The 19,015-nt window shown below is 45.3% G+C and overlaps 1 protein-coding gene across 6 annotated transcripts in view; it reads right to left on the minus strand.

The window, feature by feature from the left end:
- CYP39A1 (cytochrome P450 family 39 subfamily A member 1) overlaps nucleotides 1-19,015 on the minus strand; it is a 114,404-nt gene that overhangs the window by 35,462 nt on the left and 59,927 nt on the right. The gene's annotated exons all lie outside the window — the stretch shown is intronic.

Here is a 19,015-nt window from a genome sequence, read left to right on the forward strand (position 1 = left end):
AAGAGAGAAGCAGTGACAACAGAGGGAAAAGAGAGAAGCAGTGACATCACAGGAACAAGAGAGAAGCAGTGACATCACAGGAAGAAGAGAGAAGCAGTGACATCAGAGGGAAAAGAGAGAAGCAGTGACATCACAGGGAAAAGAGAGAAGCAGTGACATCAGAGGGAAAAGAGAGAAGCAGTGACATCAGAGGGAAAAGAGAGAAGCAGTGACATCACAGGGAAAAGAGAGAAGCAGTGACATCAGAGGGAAGAGAGAGAAGCAGTGACATCACAGGGAAAAGAGAGAAGCTGTGACATCAGAGGGAAAAGAGAGAAGCAGTGACATCACAGGGAAAGCGAGAAGCAGTGACATCACAGGGAAAAGAGAGAAACAGTGACATCACAGGGAAAAGAGAGAAGCAGTGACATCACAGGGAAAAGAGAGAAGCAGTGACATCAGAGGAAGAAGAGAGAAGCAGTGACAACAGAGGGAAAAGAGAGAAGCAGTGACATCAGAGGGAAAAGAGAGAAGCAGTGACAACAGAGGGAAAAGAGAGAAGCAGTGACATCACAGGAACAAGAGAGAAGCAGTGACATCACAGGAAGAAGAGAGAAGCAGTGACATCAGAGGGAAAAGAGAGAAGCAGTGACATCACAGGGAAAAGAGAGAAGCAGTGACATCAGAGGGAAAAGAGAGAAGCAGTGACATCACAGGGAAAAGAGAAAAGCAGTGACATCACAGGGAAAAGAGAGAAGCAGTGATATCACAGGGAAAAGAGAGAAGCAGTGACATCACAGGAAGAGAGAAGCAGTGACATCACAGGGGAAAGAGAGAAGCAGTGACATCACAGGGAAAAGAGAAAAGAAGTGACATCACAGGAAAAGAGAGAAGCAGTGACATCACAGGAAGAAGAGAGAAGCAGTGACATCACAGGGAAAAGAGAGAAGCAGTGACATCACAGGGGAAAGAGAAGCAGTGACATCACAGGGAAAAGAGAGAAGCAGTGACATCACAGGGAAAAGAGAGAAGCAGTGACATCACAGGGAAAAGAGAAAAGCAGTGACAACAGAGGGAAAAGAGAGAAGCAGTGACATCACAGGGAAAAGAGAGAAGCAGTGACATCACAGGGAAAAGAGAGAAGCAGTGACATCACAGGGGAAAGAGAAAAGCAGTGACAACAGAGGGAAGAGAAGCAGTGACATCACAGGGAAAAGAGAGAAGCAGTGACATCACAGGGAAAAGAGAAGCAGTGACATCACAGGGAAAAGAGAGAAGCAGTGACATCACAGGAAGAAGAGAGAAGCAGTGACATCACAGGAAGAAGAGAGAAGCAGTGACATCACAGGGAAAAGAGAGAAGCAGTGACATCACAGGGGAAAGAGAGAAGCAGTGACATCACAGGAAGAAGAGAGAAGCAGTGACATCACAGGGGAAAGAGAGAAGCAGTGACATCACAGGAAGAAGGGAGAAACAGTGACATCACAGGGAAAAGAGAGAAGCAGTGACATCACAGGGGAAAGAGAGAAGCAGTGACATCACAGGGGAAAGAGAGAAGCAGTGACATCACAGGGGAAAGAGAGAAGCAGTGACATCACAGGGGAAAGAGAAAAGCAGTGATATCACAGGGAAAAGAGATAAGCAGTGACATCACAGGAAGAAGAGAGAAGCAGTGACATCACAGGGAAAAGAGAGAAGCAGTGACATCACAGGGGAAAGAGAAGCAGTGACATCACAGGGAAAAGAGAGAAGCAGTGATATCACAGGGAAAAGAGAGAAGCAGTGACATCACAGGGAAAAGAGAGAAGCAGTGACATCACAGGGGAAAGAGAAGCAGTGACATCACAGGGGAAAGAGAAAAGCAGTGACATCACAGGGAAAAGAGAGAAGCAGTGACATCACAGGGAAAAGAGAGAAGCAGTGACATCACAGGGGAAAGAGAGAAGCAGTGACATCACAGGGGAAAGAAAAGCAGTGACAACAGAGGGAAAAGAGAGAAGCAGTGACATCACAGGGAAAAGAGAGAAGCAGTGACATCACAGGAAGAAGAGAGAAGCAGTGACATCACAGGGAAAAGAGAGAAGCAGTGACATCACAGGGGAAAGAGAGAAGCAGTGACATCACAGGGGAAAGAGAGAAGCAGTGACATCACGGGAAAGAGAAGCAGTGACATCACAGGAAGGAGAGAGAAGCAGTGACATCACAGGGAAAGAGAGAAGCTGTGACAACACAGGGAAAAGAGAGAAGCAGTGACATCACAGGGAAAAGAGAGAAGCAGTGACATCACAGGGGAAAGAGTGAAGTAGTGACATCACAGGGGAAAGAGAGAAGCAGTGACATCACAGGGAAAAGAGAGAAGCAGTGATATCACAGGGAAAAGAGAGAAGCAGTGACATCACAGGAAGAAGAGAGAAGCAGTGACATCACAGGGAAAAGAGAAGCAGTGACATCACAGGGGAAAAGAGAGAAGCAGTGACATCACAGGAAGAAGAGAGAAGCAGTGACATCACAGGGAAAAGAGAGAAGCAGTGACATCACAGGGGAAAGAGAAGCAGTGACATCACGAGAGAAGCAGTGACATCACAGGGAAAAGAGAGAAGCAGTGACATCACAGGGGAAAGAGAAGCAGTGACATCACGAGAGAAGCAGTGACATCACAGGGAAAAGAGAGAAGCAGTGACATCACAGGGAAAAGAGAGAAGCAGTGACATCACAGGGGAAAGAGAGAAGCAGTGACATCACAGGGGAAAGAGAAAAGCAGTGACAACAGAGGGAAAAGAGAGAAGCAGTGACATCACAGGGAAAAGAGAGAAGCAGTGACTTCACAGGGAAAAGAGAGAAGCAGTGACATCACAGGGAAAAGAGAGAAGCAGTGACATCACAGGGAAAAGAGAAAAGCAGTGACAACAGAGGGAAAAGAGAGAAGCAGTGACATCACAGGGAAAAGAGAGAAGCAGTGACATCACAGGGAAAAGAGAGAAGCAGTGACATCACAGGGGAAAGAGAAAAGCAGTGACAACAGAGGGAAGAGAAGCAGTGACATCACAGGGAAAAGAGAGAAGCAGTGACATCACAGGGAAAAGAGAAGCAGTGACATCACAGGGAAAAGAGAGAAGCAGTGACATCACAGGAAGAAGAGAGAAGCAGTGACATCACAGGGAAAAGAGAGAAGCAGTGACATCACAGGAAGAAGAGAGAAGCAGTGACATCACAGGGAAAAGAGAGAAGCAGTGACATCACAGGGGAAAGAGAGAAGCAGTGACATCACAGGGGAAAGAGAGAAGCAGTGACATCACAGGAAGAAGAGAGAAGCAGTGACATCACAAGGGAAAGAGAGAAGCAGTGACATCACAGGAAGAAGGGAGAAACAGTGACATCACAGGGAAAAGAGAGAAGCAGTGACATCACAGGGGAAAGAGAGAAGCAGTGACATCACAGGGGAAAGAGAGAAGCAGTGACATCACAGGGGAAAGAGAGAAGCAGTGACATCACAGGGGAAAGAGAAAAGCAGTGATATCACAGGGAAAAGAGATAAGCAGTGACATCACAGGAAGAAGAGAGAAGCAGTGACATCACAGGGAAAAGAGAGAAGCAGTGACATCACAGGGGAAAGAGAAGCAGTGACATCACAGGGAAAAGAGAGAAGCAGTGATATCACAGGGAAAAGAGAGAAGCAGTGACATCACAGGGAAAAGAGAGAAGCAGTGACATCACAGGGGAAAGAGAAGCAGTGACATCACAGGGGAAAGAGAAAAGCAGTGACATCACAGGGAAAAGAGAGAAGCAGTGACATCACAGGGAAAAGAGAGAAGCAGTGACATCACAGGGGAAAGAGAGAAGCAGTGACATCACAGGGGAAAGAAAAGCAGTGACAACAGAGGGAAAAGAGAGAAGCAGTGACATCACAGGGAAAAGAGAGAAGCAGTGACATCACAGGAAGAAGAGAGAAGCAGTGACATCACAGGGAAAAGAGAGAAGCAGTGACATCACAGGGGAAAGAGAGAAGCAGTGACATCACAGGGGAAAGAGAGAAGCAGTGACATCACGGGAAAGAGAAGCAGTGACATCACAGGAAGGAGAGAGAAGCAGTGACATCACAGGGAAAGAGAGAAGCTGTGACAACACAGGGAAAAGAGAGAAGCAGTGACATCACAGGGAAAAGAGAGAAGCAGTGACATCACAGGGGAAAGAGTGAAGTAGTGACATCACAGGGGAAAGAGAGAAGCAGTGACATCACAGGGAAAAGAGAGAAGCAGTGATATCACAGGGAAAAGAGAGAAGCAGTGACATCACAGGAAGAAGAGAGAAGCAGTGACATCACAGGGAAAAGAGAAGCAGTGACATCACAGGGGAAAAGAGAGAAGCAGTGACATCACAGGAAGAAGAGAGAAGCAGTGACATCACAGGGAAAAGAGAGAAGCAGTGACATCACAGGGGAAAGAGAAGCAGTGACATCACGAGAGAAGCAGTGACATCACAGGGAAAAGAGAGAAGCAGTGACATCACAGGGGAAAGAGAAGCAGTGACATCACGAGAGAAGCAGTGACATCACAGGGAAAAGAGAGAAGCAGTGACATCACAGGGAAAAGAGAGAAGCAGTGACATCACAGGGGAAAGAGAGAAGCAGTGACATCACAGGGGAAAGAGAAAAGCAGTGACAACAGAGGGAAAAGAGAGAAGCAGTGACATCACAGGGAAAAGAGAGAAGCAGTGACTTCACAGGGAAAAGAGAGAAGCAGTGACATCACAGGAAGAAGAGAGAAGCAGTGACATCACAGGGAAAAGAGAGAAGCAGTGACATCACAGGGAAAAGAGAGAAGCAGTGACATCACAGGGGAAAGAGAGAAGCAGTGACAACAGAGGGAAAAGAGAGAAGCAGTGACATCACAGGGGAAAGAGAAAAGCAGTGACAACAGAGGGAAAAGAAAGAAGCAGTGACATCACAGGGAAAAGAGAAGCAGTGACATCACAGGGAAAAGAGAGAAGCAGTGACATCACAGGAAGAAGAGAGAAGCAGTGACATCACAGGAAGAAGAGAGAAGCAGTGACATCACAGGGAAAAGAGAGAAGCAGTGACATCACAGGGAAAAGAGAGAAGCAGTGACATCACAGGGGAAAGAGAGAAGCAGTGACATCACAGGGAAAAGAGAGAAGCAGTGACATCACAGGAAGAAGAGAGAAGCAGTGACATCACAGGAAGAAGAGAGAAGCAGTGACATCACAGGGAAAAGAGAGAAGCAGTGACATCACAGGGAAAAGAGAGAAGCAGTGACATCACAGGGGAAAGAGAGAAGCAGTGACATCACAGGGGAAAGAGAGAAGCAGTGACATCACAGGGAAAAGAGAGAAGCAGTGACATCACAGGGGAAAGAGAAAAGCAGTGATATCAGAGGGAAAAGAGAGAAGCAGTGACATCACAGAAACATGACAAAGGCAGACACATGACAGTAATAGTGACATCACTGGAACCAGACAGAATCAAATGAGTAACATCAAAGAGAAAAGACAAATGCAGGACGAAGGCACAAGCAGTAACCTTGTAGAGGGTTAAAAAGAACCAGACAGATCATTGAGGGAAGACAGAATTAGTGACATTTGCATTTTGTAGACAAATCTAGTGACATGACAGCGGGAATACACAACTAGTGACATCTCATTATAAAACCCCACACTAACTGACAGCACTAATATGTCTGAACTAGCAACAGTACTGAGAGAACAGGGAACCAGTGACATTACAGACATGGCAGAACTTGTGACATCACAGAGGACACAGCTAGTGATGTCAGAGGTAGAAGAACGTCACCAGTACTGTCTGTGACATCAAAAGAATAGGACATCACTGATGGAAGGTGAAACTGGTGACTTCAGACAGAATCCAGAACTAGTGACATCACAGGAACATGACGTCAGTGACAAAGTATAAAACTGCTGACATCATTATGATCACAGGCACTAGTGACTCACGGAGTAGTGGCTGAACTACTGAAATCACAGAAGGATAGAAATGATGACATCACAGAGGAGCGACCACTGTGGTAGGATAGAAATGATGACATCACAGAGGACTGATCACTGTGATAGGATAGAAAAGATGACATCACAGAGGAGAGATCACTGTGGTAGGATAAAAATGATTCACAGAGGAGTGATCACTGTGATAGGATAGAAATGATGACATCACAGAGGAGAGATCACTGTGACAGGATAGAAATGATGACATCACAGAGGAGTGATCACTGTGATAGGATAGAAAAGATGACATCACAGAGGAGAGATCACTGTAGTAGGATAAAAATGATTCACAGAGGAGTGATCACTGTGATAGGATAGAAATGATGACATCACAGAGGAGTGACCACTGTGATAGGATAGAAATGATGACATCACAGAGGAGTGATCACTGTGGTAGGATAGAAATGATGATATCACAGAGGAGTGACCACTGTGGTAGGATAGAAATGATGACATCACAGAGGAGCGATCACTGTGGTAGGATGAAATGATGACATCACAGAGGAGAGATCACTGTGGTAGGGTAGAAATGATGACATCACAGAGGAGTGACCACTGTGATAGGATAGAAATGATGACATCACAGAGGAGTGACCACTGTGGTAGGATAGAAATGATGACATCACAGAGGAGTGACCACTGTGGTAGGATAGAAATGATGACATCACAGAGATCACTGTGGTAGGATAGAAATGATGATATCACAGAGGAGTGATCACTGTGGTAGGATAGAAATGATGACATCACAGAGGAGAGATCACTGTGGTAGGATAAAAATGATGACATCACAGAGGAGAGATCACTGTGGTAGGATAGAAATGATGATATCACAGAGGAGTGATCACTGTGGTAGGATAGAAATGATAACATCACAGAGGAGTGACCACTGTGGTAGGATAGAAAAGATGACATCACAGAGGAGCGATCACTGTGGTAGGATAAAAATGATGACATCACAGAGGAGAGATCACTGTGATAGGATAGAAATGATGACATCACAGAGGAGTGACCACTGTGGTAGGATAGAAATGATGACATCACAGAGGAGTGACCACTGTGGTAGGATACAAATGATGATATCACAGAGGAGTGACCACTGTGGTAGGATAGAAATGATGACATCACAGAGGAGTGACCACTGTGGTAGGATAGAAATGATGACATCACAGAGGAGTGATCACTGTGGTAGGATAGAAAAGATGACATCACAGAGGAGAGATCACTGTGGTAGGATAAAAATGATGACATCACAAAGGAGCGATCACTGTGGTAGGATGAAATGATGACATCACAGAGGAGAGATCACTGTGACAGGATAGAAATGATGACATCACAGAGGAGTGATCACAGTGCTAGGATGAAATGATGACATCACGGAGGAGTAACCACTGTGATAGGATAGAAATGATGACATCACAGAGGAGTGATCACTGTGGTAGGATAGAAATGATGATATCACAGAGGAGTGACCACTGTGGTAGGATAGAAATGATGACATCACAGAGGAGCGATCACTGTGGTAGGATGAAATGATGACATCACAGAGGAGAGATCACTGTGGTAGGGTAGAAATGATGACATCACAGAGGAGTGACCACTGTGATAGGATAGAAATGATGACATCACAGAGGAGTGACCACTGTGGTAGGATAGAAATGATGACATCACAGAGGAGTGATCACTGTGGTAGGATAAAAATGATGACATCACAGAGATCACTGTGGTAGGATAGAAATGATGATATCACAGAGGAGTGATCACTGTGGTAGGATAGAAATGATGACATCACAGAGGAGAGATCACTGTGGTAGGATAAAAATGATGACATCACAGAGGAGAGATCACTGTGGTAGGATAGAAATGATGATATCACAGAGGAGTGATCACTGTGGTAGGATAGAAATGATAACATCACAGAGGAGTGACCACTGTGGTAGGATAGAAAAGATGACATCACAGAGGAGCGATCACTGTGGTAGGATAAAAATGATGACATCACAGAGGAGAGATCACTGTGATAGGATAGAAATGATGACATCACAGAGGAGTGACCACTGTGGTAGGATAGAAATGATGACATCACAGAGGAGTGACCACTGTGGTAGGATACAAATGATGATATCACAGAGGAGTGACCACTGTGGTAGGATAGAAATGATGACATCACAGAGGAGTGACCACTGTGGTAGGATAGAAATGATGACATCACAGAGGAGTGATCACTGTGGTAGGATAGAAAAGATGACATCACAGAGGAGAGATCACTGTGATAGGATAAAAATGATGACATCACAAAGGAGTGATCACTGTGGTAGGATGAAATGATGACATCACAGAGGAGAGATCACTGTGACAGGATAGAAATGATGACATCACAGAGGAGTGATCACAGTGCTAGGATGAAATGATGACATCACAGAGGAGTGACCACTGTGGTAGGATAGAAATGATGACATCACATAGGAGAGATCACTGTGGTAGGATAGAAATGATGACATCACAGAGGAGTGATCACTGTGGTAGGATAGAAATGACAACATCACAGAGGAGTGATCACTGTGATAGGATAGAAATTATGACATCACAGAGGAGTGATCACCGTGGTAGGATAGAAATGATGACATCACAGAGGAGTGATCACTGTGGTAGGATAGAAATGATGACATCACAGAGGAGAGATCACTGTGGTAGGATGAAATGACAACATCACAGAGGAGTGATCACTGTGGTAGGATAGAAATGATGACATCACAGAGGAGTGATCACCGTGGTAGGATAGAAATGATGACATCACAGAGGAGTGATCACTGTGGTAGGATAGAAATGATGACATCACAGAGGAGAGATCACTGTGGTAGGATGAAATGATGACATCACAGAGGAGAGATCACTGTGGTAGGGTAGAAATGATGACATCACAGAGGAGTGATCACCGTGGTAGGATAGAAATGATGACATCACAGAGGAGTGATCACTGTGGTAGGATCAAATGATGACATCACAGAGGAGAGATCACTGTGGTAGGATAGAAATGATGACATCACAGAGGAGCGATCACTGTGGTAGGATAGAAATGATGAAATCACAGAGGAGTGATCACCGTGGTAGGATAGAAATGATGACATCACAGAGGAGAGATCACTGTGGTAGGATGAAATGATGACATCACAGAGGAGAGATCACTGTGGTAGGGTAGAAATGATGACATCACAGAGGAGTGATCACCGTGGTAGGATAGAAATGACGACATCACAGAGGAGCGATCACTGTGGTTGAATAGAAATGATGACATCACAAAGGAGCGATCACTGTGGTAGGATGAAATGATGACATCACAGAGCAGCGATCACTGTGGTAGGATGAAATGATGACATCACAGAGGAGTGATCACCGTGGTAGGATAGAAATGATGACATCACAGAGGAGAGATCACTGTGGTAGGATAGAAATGATGACATCACAGAGGAGCGATCACTGTGGTAGGATAGAAATGATGACATCACAGAGGAGTGATCACCGTGGTAGGATAGAAATGATGACATCACAGAGGAGTGATCACTGTGGTTGAATAGAAATGATGACATCACAAAGGAGCGATCACTGTGGTAGGATGAAATGATGACATCACAGAGGAGAGATCACTGTGACAGGATAGAAATGATGACATCACAGAGGAGTGATCACTGTGGTAGGATAGAAATGATGACATCACAGAGGAGTGATCACCGTGGTAGGATAGAAATGATGACATCACAGAGGAGTGATCACTGTGGTTGAATAGAAATGATGACATCACAAAGGAGCGATCACTGTGGTAGGATGAAATGATGACATCACAGAGGAGAGATCACTGTGACAGGATAGAAATGATGACATCACAGAGGAGTGATCACTGTGGTAGGATAGAAATGATGACATCACAGAGGAGTGATCACTGTGGTAGGATAGAAAAGATGACATCACAGAGAGATCACTGTGGTAGGATAAAAATGATGACATCACAGAGGAGAGATCACGGTGGTAGGATAGAAATGATGACATCACAGAGGAGATATCACTGTGGTAGGATAAAAATGATGACATCACAGAGGAGAGATCACGGTGGTAGGATAGAAATGATGACATCACAGAGGAGTGATCACTGTGGTAGGATGAAATGATCACATCACAGACTAGCGATCACTGTGGTAGGATAGAAATGATGACATCACAGAGGAGTGATGACTGTGGTAGGATAGAAATGAGGACATCACAGAGGAGCGATCACTGTGGTTGAATAGAAATGATGACATCACAGAGGAGAGATCATCGTGGTAGGATAGAAATGACGACATCACAGAGGAGTGATCACTGTGGTAGGATAGAAATGATGACATCACAGAGGCGTGATCACCGTGGTAGGATAGAAATGATGACATCACAGAGGAGCGATCACTGTGGTTGAATAGAAATGATGACATCACAGAGGAGAGATCACTGTGGTAGGGTAGAAATGATGACATCACAGAGGGAAAATGTAACATTTAAAGTGACAGGGGAATGACAAAACTAATTATATCAAAGAAAAATTGCAACACTGATGAAAGTGAATCCTTGAAAAAAAAAAAAGTCTAAAGAACAGATTATGTGGGAGGAGATTCTGGAGGTCATGTGGTCACGGAGGGGTCTTTTCAAGTCTTATGTTCTCTGTCGCAGTGTCCGCCGCATGGGATGATAAACACTATTCTGTTACCGTCTGCCCGATTCCCAGGAGACTCAATGATCCCAAGCCTCAGCCAAAATTAGACTGTGTGAAAAATGGAAGATATTTCAGTTCGCGATTAACTCCTTCATTGTTCCGCCCAGACTTTCTGCTATGTAAACTGCAAAATTTATGAAAACCTAGAATCATAGAATTGTAGAGTTGGAAGGGACCTCCTGGGCCATCTGGTCCAACCCCTTGCTCAAAGCAGGATTCGCTAAATCATCCCAGACAGATGTCTGTCCAGCCTCTGTTTGAAGACTTCCATTGAAGGAGAACTCACCACCTCTCGTGGCAGCCTAATCCACTCATTGATCACTCTAACTGTCAAAAAGTTTTTTCTAATATCTAATCTGTGTCTCCTCCCATTCAGTTTCATCCCATTGCTTCTAGTCTTTCCTTGTGCAAATGAGAATAAAGATGACCCTTCTACAGTGTGACAGCCCTTTAGATATTTGTAGACAGCTATTAAGTCTCCTCTCAGTATTCTCTTTTGCAAGCTAAACATTCCCAAATCCTGCAACCTTTCCTCATAAGACAGGGTTTGCAGACCGGTCACCATTCTGGTCGCTCTTTTCTGAACTTGCTCCAGTTTGTTGATGTCTTTTTTAAAATATGGCGCCAAAAACTGGACACAGTATTCCAGATGAGGTCTGACCAAAGAGGAGTAGAGGGCAATAATGATATAATTAGTCAACATATCCTTAATGGAGTTATCAACTTGGAAAAAAAAACTTTCACACAAGAATATAACGAAGGGAATATATATTTTTTTCTACAATTGCCCCGGTATTCAGTTTTCAGCCTCACTCCCAGTTGAGAAAGCTCTGTGTGTAAGAGGGAGCTGGCTAACCAGAAAATTCAATAGCTAAGCCAGCCTCCTTCTCAATCAGTCAATCAATAGTCAGAAGGGGGCTGGCTAAGACAGAAGGGGTCTGGCTGGCTAAGACAGAAGGGTTCTGGCTGGCTAAGACAGAAGGGGTCTGGCTGGCTAAGACAGAAGGGGTCTGGCTGGCTAAGACAGAAGGGGGCTGGCTGGCTAAGACAGAAGGGGGCTGGTTGAGCTTTTGAAATGAAGCAATCATAAACGGCATAGGTCAAAAACCAAAACGAGAAATGCCTACAAGTATGTAGTCGGAAATCAAGCTTGCTGGGAGAAGAATGACAACTTTCAGACAAAACACACAACATAGAGTAGCAGGTATTTTTAAAAAATTAAAACATTGAGTGGGTGAGGCAGTGACTACTTTACTATTTTTCTTTCATGAACAACAGGCGGAGAAAAACTTGAAGGCAAAATATAGAAAAAAATAAAGAAAGAACGAACAAGGGAAAATCTACAAAAGCACAAGAAGAAGAATTAATAAGAGAGACAAGGGTCCTGGCCTGGCGCCAGGCAGACATCGGAAAAGTTGTATTGTGTCTTTCCATCACCAGCACAGTAGATAAGGGTCGTCCTGACTTTTACACATTAAGTGCTCTTCGTATTTTTCAAAAGCCGCATCAAGGCAGGACTACAAGGTATAAATAACCCGATGACAGGATGTCTCATCAGCACAAGTATTGAGCAAGCAAAGCAACAAAAGACACCAATACAGAATAACAATTAAGGGGGGAAAGAAATACAAATATAATGTATCCTCCATATCAGAGCCGGGAAAAGTGCAGCCCGTGGCCACATCTGAACCTCTGGCTGTTCCGGCCCGTGGACCGAGACAGCGGAATGGCTGAAACAGTGGCCCACGGGAAGCACCGTGCCCTCCCCCGCTCTCCATCCGCTGCCCCCCTCTGTCACTGCTATACGCATCCACGAAATGCAGATAGCGGTGAATACATTGGTGGAGGACGGAGCCGCCAGCTCCATCTTCCAACAATCAGCATGCGAGACAGCTGACATGACGACATCAGTCATGAGAGTCATATAAGAGGCTATGTGGGGGCTCATACTGTATATAGGAGGCTATGTGGGGGCTCATACTGTATATAGGAGGCTATGTGGGGGCTCATAGTGTATATAGGAGGCTATGTGGGGGCTCATACTGTATATAAGAGGCTATGTGGGGCCTCATACTGTATATAAGAGGCTATGTGGGGGCTCATACTGTATATAGGAGGCTATGCGGGGGCTCATACTGTATATAGGAGGCTATGTGGGGGCTCATACTGTATATAAGAGGCTATGTGGGGGCTCATACTGTATATAGGAGGCTATGTGGGGGCTCATACTGTATATAGGAGGCTATGCGGGGGCTCATACTGTATATAGGAGGCTATGTGGGGGCTCTGTCATGATCCAGTGTTGGATCTGGCGGTATTAAAAGCACAAAGTGAACTTTTTTTACTTTGGTTGAGTTCAAAGGTGTTTTGACTGTCCCCGGTGGTGGTTAGCGGTATCGCACCTTAGGTTTAGGTTAATGTTCACTTAATAAGGGATCAGGTGTACTCCCTATAAAGGTGTGCTCAGGGTGTTCACTCACGGCTGGTGATATTTCTTGCTGAGTTGTTGGAGAGCCTGGTGGAAGGATGGAGCGGGATAGGAGTCCTGCGCAGTCAGCCAGAGAGAATGAGTGCCAGCTAATGGTGTCTGCAGGAAGGACTGGCATGGCTTGGTGGAGTCGCAGTTTATGGTGTCGGCAGGAAGTGCGGGCATGGCTTAGAGGAGTGGCGACTAGGAAGAGAGTTGCACTCAGCATGCTCTACTTGGTTGCTGAGAACTGGACTCGAGCATGCTTGGATTCTTGGCAGAGGCTGGACTCATCTTGGGACTCTGTGTACTGGACTGCTGCAAGTGGTGATGGACTCTGCTCCCAGGCTGCACGATGGTGACTGATCCAGTTATGGTGATGGATCAGGGTGGAGAAGATGCACGCAGGTGGTGGGCTCTGTTGCTAGGAGCGTACGCAACAGAGCAAAGATAAGTGGTGTTTCCCCTGTATTGTCTCTTTCCTCATGTGTGTTGTTAGTGCAGTGGTGGGATTAGTCTCCGCACCGACCTATTCCCTAGTGAGGGTTTAGGCTCAGGGCGAGCAAGGGCGTTAAGGTACGCGTGCGGCGACAGGTGCGGAGCCTGTTTAGGGAATGTGAGGAGTGTAGGGACACTGGCTCAGGGGAGTGCAGGAGGTCTCCATTTCCCCATTCCCTATCGCAGGGCCCACCATTGTTATAGTTTCCCAGGTTCCCCCCTTATTATTTAAATGCGCCTTACTGGAGGCGGTGTTTCCAGAAATGTATATGTTAACGTGTAATACCTAAATTCGCCAGGTGGAGGCGGCGTATCCACCTGCACGTGTTATTATTTAAATGCGCCCCACTGGAGGCGGTGTATCCAGGGTCACGTGTGTTATGGGTTCGCCTTGCGGAAACATCTGCGTCCTGACACACGTGACCATGACAGGCTCATACTGCATATAGGAGGCTATGTGGGGGCTCATACTGCATATAAGAGGCTATGTGGGGGCTCATACTGCATATAAGAGGCTAGGTGGGGGCTCATATTGTATATAGGAGGCTAGGTGGGGCTCATGCTCATACTGTATATAGGAGGCTATGTGGGGGCTCACTGTATATAGGAGGCTATGTGGGGGCTCATACTGTATATAGGAGGCTATGTGGGGGCTCATACTGTATATAGGAGGCTATGTGGGGGCTCATACTGCATATAAGAGGCTAGGTGGGGGCTCATACTGTATATAGGAGGCTATGTGAGGGCTCAGGCTGTATATAGAAGACTACCTGGGGGCTCATGCTATACACAAAGGGCTATGTAACAGCTCATATTGCATACAGAAATGCTATGTGAGGCGTTTATACTGTATATAAAGGACTGTGTATGAGCTCTTTCTGTATATCTGGGGATTTGAGCATACTTAATTCTACTCAATATTAACTGATACAATGAATATTCATATAAAATGATTACATGTTAATATATGCTAATATTGAGTACAAATAGCATTTCTGTATGCAATATGAGCTGTTACAATTTCATTCTATTGGTTCCACAACAATGACCGTCTCTCATGTGGCACCTCGGGAAAATTAATTGCCAACCACTGCTCTAGATACTACACCACACAGGAGAGCTGACAGATCCCCTATATACTACACCACACAGGAGAGCTGACAGATCCTCTATATACACCACACAGGAGAGCTGACAGATCCTCTATATACTACACCACACAGGAGAGCAGACAGATCCTCTAAATAATACACCACACAGGAGAACTGACAGATCCTCTATATACTACACCACACAGGAGAGCTGACAGATCCTCTATATACTACACCACACAGGAGAGCCGACAGATCCTCTATATACTACACCACACAGGAGAGCTGACAGATCCCCTATATACTACACCACACAGGAGAGCTGACAGATCCTCTATATACTACACCACAAAGGAGAGCTGACAGATCCTCTATATACTACACCACACAGGAGAGCAGACAGATCCTCTATATACTACACCACACAGGAGAACTGACAGATCCTCTATATACTACACCACACAGGAGAGCTGACAGATCCTCTATATACTACACCACACAGGAGAGCTGACAGATCCTCTATATACTACACCACACAGGAGAGCCGACAGATCCTCTATATATTACACCACACAGGAGAGCTGACAGATCCTCTATATACACCACACAGGAGAGCTCACAGATCCTCTATATACTACACCACACAGGACACATCCTCTATATACTACACCACACAGGAGAGCTGACAGATCCTCTATATACTACACCACACAGGAGAGCTGACAGATCCTCTAAATAATACACCACACAGGAGAACTGACAGATCCTCTATATACTACACCACACAGGAGAGCTGACAGATCCTCTAAATAATACACCACACAGGAGAACTGACAGATCCTCTATATACTACACCACACAGGAGAACTGACAGATCCTCTATATACTACACCACACAGGAGAGCCGACAGATCCTCTATATACTACACCACACAGGAGAGCCGACAGATCCTCTATATACTACACCACACAGGAGAGCTGACAGATCCACTATATACTACATCACACAGGAGAGCTGACAGATCCTCTATATACTACATCACACAGGAGAGCTGACAGATCCGCTATATACTACACCACACAGGAGAGCTGACAGATCCTCTAAATACTACACCACACAGCAGAGCTGACAGATACTCTATATACTACACCACACAGGAGAGCTGACAGATCCTCTATATACTACACCACACAGGAGAGCCGACAGATCCTCTATATACTACACCACACAGGAGAGCAGACAGATCCTCTAAATAATACACCACACAGGAGAGCTGACAGATCCTCTATATACTACACCACACAGGACACATCCTCTATATACTACACCACACAGGAGAGCTGACAGATCCTCTATATACTACACCACACAGGAGAGCTGACAGATCCTCTATATACTACACCACACAGGAGAGCTGACAGATCCTCTATATACACCACACAGGAGAGCTGACAGATCCTCTATATACTACACCACACAGGAGAGCAGACAGATCCTCTAAATAATACACCACACAGGAGAACTGACAGATCCTCTATATACTACACCACACAGGAGAGCTGACAGATCCTCTATATACTACACCACACAGGAGAGCTGACAGATCCTCTATATACTACACCACACAGGAGAGCCGACAGATCCTCTATATACTACACCACACAGGAGAGCTGACAGATCCTCTATATACACCACACAGGAGAGCTCACAGATCCTCTATATACTACACCACACAGGACACATCCTCTATATACTACACCACACAGGAGAGCTGACAGATCCTCTATATACTACACCACACAGGAGGGCTGACAGATCCTCTAAATAATACACCACACAGGAGAACTGACAGATCCTCTATATACTACACCACACAGGAGAGCTGACAGATCCTCTAAATAATACACCACACAGGAGAACTGACAGATCCTCTATATACTACACCACACAGGAGAACTGACAGATCCTCTATATACTACACCACACAGGAGAGCCGACAGATCCTCTATATACTACACCACACAGGAGAGCCGACAGATCCTCTATATACTACACCACACAGGAGAGCTGACAGATCCACTATATACTACATCACACAGGAGAGCTGACAGATCCTCTATATACTACATCACACAGGAGAGCTGACAGATCCGCTATATACTACACCACACAGGAGAGCTGACAGATCCTCTAAATACTACACCACACAGCAGAGCTGACAGATACTCTATATACTACACCACACAGGAGAGCTGACAGATCCTCTATATACTACACCACACAGGAGAGCTGACAGATCCTCTATATACTACACCACACAGGAGAGCCGACAGATCCTCTATATACTACACCACACAGGAGAGCTGACAGATCCTCTATATACACTACACAGGAGAGCTCACAGATCCTCTATATACTACACCACACAGGACACATCCTCTATATACTACACCACACAGGAGAGCTGACAGATCCTCTATATACTACACCACACAGGAGAGCTGACAGATCCTCTATATACACCACACAGGAGAGCTGACAGATCCTCTATATACTACACCACACAGGAGAGCAGACAGATCCTCTAAATAATACACCACACAGGAGAACTGACAGATCCTCTATATACTACACCACACAGGAGAGCTGACAGATCCTCTATATACTACACCACACAGGAGAGCTGACAGATCCTCTATATACTACACCACACAGGAGAGCTGACAGATCCTCTATATACACCACACAGGAGAGCTGACAGATCCTCTATATACTACACCACACAGGAGAGCAGACAGATCCTCTAAATAATACACCACACAGGAGAACTGACAGATCCTCTATATACTACACCACACAGGAGAGCTGACAGATCCTCTATATACTACACCACACAGGAGAGCTGACAGATCCTCTATATACTACACCACACAGGAGAGCCGACAGATCCTCTATATACTACACCACACAGGAGAGCTGACAGATCCTCTATATACACCACACAGGAGAGCTCACAGATCCTCTATATACTACACCACACAGGACACATCCTCTATATACTACACCACACAGGAGAGCTGACAGATCCTCTATATACTACACCACACAGGAGAGCTGACAGATCCTCTAAATAATACACCACACAGGAGAACTGACAGATCCTCTATATACTACACCACACAGGAGAGCTGACAGATCCTCTAAATAATACACCACACAGGAGAACTGACAGATCCTCTATATACTACACCACACAGGAGAACTGACAGATCCTCTATATACTACACCACACAGGAGAGCCGACAGATCCTCTATATACTACACCACACAGGAGAGCCGACAGATCCTCTATATACTACACCACACAGGAGAGCTGACAGATCCACTATATACTACATCACACAGGAGAGCTGACAGATCCTCTATATACTACATCACACAGGAGAGCTGACAGATCCGCTATATACTACACCACACAGGAGAGCTGACAGATCCTCTAAATACTACACCACACAGCAGAGCTGACAGATACTCTATATACTACACCACACAGGAGAGCTGACAGATCCTCTATATACTACACCACACAGGAGAGCCGACAGATCCTCTATATACTACACCACACAGGAGAGCTGACAGATCCTCTATATACTACACCACACAGGAGAGCTGACAGATCCTCTATATACTACACCACACAGGACACATCCTCTATATACTACACCACACAGGAGAGCTGACAGATCCTCTATATACTACACCACACAGGAGAGCTGACAGATCCTCTATATACTACACCACACAGGAGAGCTGACAGATCCTCTATATACTACACCACACAGGAGAGCTGACAGATCCTCTATATACTACACCACACAGGAGAGCTGACAGATCCTCTATATACTACACCACACAGGAGAGCCGACAGATCCTCTATATACTACACCACACAGGAGAGCCGACAGATCCTGTATATACTACACCACACAGGAGAGCTGACAGATCCTCTATATACTACACCACACAGGAGAGCCGACAGATCCTCTATATACTACACCACACAGGAGAACTGACAGATCCTGTAAATAATACACCAGACAGGAGAACTGACAGATCCTCTATATACTACACCACACAGGAGAGCTGACAGATCCTCTATATACTACATCACACAGGAGAGCCGACAGATCCTCTATATACTACACCACACAGGAGAGCTGACAGAT

This window comes from Dendrobates tinctorius, unplaced genomic scaffold, assembly GCF_039654945.1.
Source record: "Dendrobates tinctorius isolate UK_male_01 unplaced genomic scaffold, ASM3965494v1 ptg000093l, whole genome shotgun sequence".
NCBI lineage: Eukaryota > Metazoa > Chordata > Amphibia > Anura > Dendrobatidae > Dendrobates > Dendrobates tinctorius.